Genomic DNA, 2,500 nt, shown 5'->3' with positions numbered 1-2,500 from the left:
TAGGGCACCGAACGGCCAACTTTTGGTCCGGGGGTGAAATTTTTTTTTCACGAGATTTTGATGAAAATGGCTTCGGAACGCGTTTCTAATAATGAAAAGTGAAACCAAACAGTATTTGCGAAGAAAAAATTGTCCTATGAAAAAATCACTTTTTCTTAGGGTACGGGTCAAAAATTTTCTAAGTCCCAAAAAATCACATATTCTCGAATATCTCGAAAACTACGTATCGGACAGGGGTCAACCAAGGTGTTTTAGAAAGGTCTTTACAAGCTCTATTTAATGAGCCATAGCGACTTTCAAGTGATTTTTTGACACTTTTTCGCATATCGGCATCCTTGGTTCCCATACTGGCCATAGGCCATAGGGCACCGAACGGCCAACTTTTGGTCCGGGGGTGAAATTTTTTTTTCACGAGATTTTGATGAAAATGGCTTCGGAACGCGTTTCTAATAATGAAAAGTGAAACCAAACAGTATTTGCGAAGAAAAAATTGTCCTATGAAAAAATCACTTTTTCTTAGGGTACGGGTCAAAAATTTTCTAAGTCCCAAAAAATCACTATTTCTCGAATATCTCGAAAACTACGTATCGGACAGGGGTCAACCAAGGTGTTTTAGAAAGGTCTTTACAAGCTCTATTTAATGAGCCATAGCGACTTTCAAGTGATTTTTTGACACTTTTTCGCATATCGGCATCCTTGGTTCCCATACTGGCCATAGGCCATAGGGCACCGAACGGCCAACTTTTGGTCCGGGGGTGAAATTTTTTTTTCACGAGATTTTGATGAAAATGGCTTCGGAACGCGTTTCTAATAATGAAAAGTGAAACCAAACAGTATTTGCGAAGAAAAAATTGTCCTATGAAAAAATCACTTTTTCTTAGGGTACGGGTCAAAAATTTTCTAAGTCCCAAAAAATCACATATTCTCGAATATCTCGAAAACTACGTATCGGACAGGGGTCAACCAAGGTGTTTTAGAAAGGTCTTTACAAGCTCTATTTAATGAGCCATAGCGACTTTCAAGTGATTTTTTGACACTTTTTCGCATATCGGCATCCTTGGTTCCCATACTGGCCATAGGCCATAGGGCACCGAACGGCCAACTTTTGGTCCGGGGGTGAAATTTTTTTTTCACGAGATTTTGATGAAAATGGCTTCGGAACGCGTTTCTAATAATGAAAAGTGAAACCAAACAGTATTTGCGAAGAAAAAATTGTCCTATGAAAAAATCACTTTTTCTTAGGGTACGGGTCAAAAATTTTCTAAGTCCCAAAAAATCACATTTTCTCGAATATCTCGAAAACTACTTATCGGACAGGGGTCAACCAAGGTGTTTTAGAAAGGTCTCAACAAGCTCTAAATAATGGGCCATAGCGACTTTTTAGTGATTTTTTGACAAATTTTGTCATATCGGCATCCCGAGTTCCCATACTGGCCATAGGCCATGGGGCCCCGAACGAAAAAATTTTGGTCCGAGGGTCAAAATTTTTTTTCTCATAAATTTGTTCAAAACGCCGTCGGAACGCGCCTTAGATCATGAAAAGTGAAAAGAAACAGTATTTTGCAAAAGTTGGGGTGGCCTATGACTTACATGGCCACGTCCTAGGTCCGAGTTCCCGAGGTCGTGTTCTTCAGTGGCGGAAAAAAATGGCCACTTGTGGGAGATGCAAAATGTTCATTTTGTATTATAGGGGACACACTATCGAAGCGAAAATTTCAGAAATGGCCTAAAACGTGAAGAAATGATGGGGTATGTACGAAAAGAAGGTTTTTATGGTCAAACGGTGAAAATTTTTTTTTTATGAAAAATTTTGGTCTCCCACCGTTCATGAATTTCTAGGACCAAAAATCGAAAAATTTGAAAACTTCACGATCGAAAGGGAAACGCATATGTGGTGTTCCTAGGTGTGTACGGTGTACGAAAAACGGGTTCACGATGAGATATCAGGCAAATAAGTGGACCTAAAGTGAGTTATACGGGTAAGACGAGGTGTCCAAAGACCGAAATAGGGGTACCAACTGAGAACGAAATGAAGGTCCCCGAAGTCGCCATACAAGTTATAGGAGGTGTCCAAAGTACGAAAAGAGTTCCATATTCGGCTGTTCCTACTATATGGTTCCCTGATTGCTGCTCCAAGGAGTAGTGAGGAAGTGTCCAAAGGTCTGTTGGGGGTATCGAGGTGATACCCTCGACGGACAATATGCACGAAAAGTGGTTCGATGATCTATCCTGTAGGTCGTACGGCAGCCATACCCGGCTGGAAGTACCGCGGTAATTCCGCAATAAAACGTTCGCCAGACGAACAAACAAATTGAATTAGCTCATCGTAGTGTACGGAAACGAAACGAAAATGTAAGGTGATTAGGGATCCGGGAGCAATCTCGCGATCCCATGGTTCGGTGTAAGAAATGATACGAAGTGTTCATAAGTCTCCTCTGGAGGCAGAACCATCGTAGCAAAGTTCGGGAACCCAAGGGTCACAAAAACTCGTAGGACGATA

The sequence above is a fragment of the Anopheles stephensi genome, unplaced genomic scaffold (assembly GCF_013141755.1).
Source record: "Anopheles stephensi strain Indian unplaced genomic scaffold, UCI_ANSTEP_V1.0 ucontig215, whole genome shotgun sequence".
Lineage (NCBI taxonomy): Eukaryota > Metazoa > Arthropoda > Insecta > Diptera > Culicidae > Anopheles > Anopheles stephensi.
Note: the sequence above shows the minus strand (reverse complement) of the source record.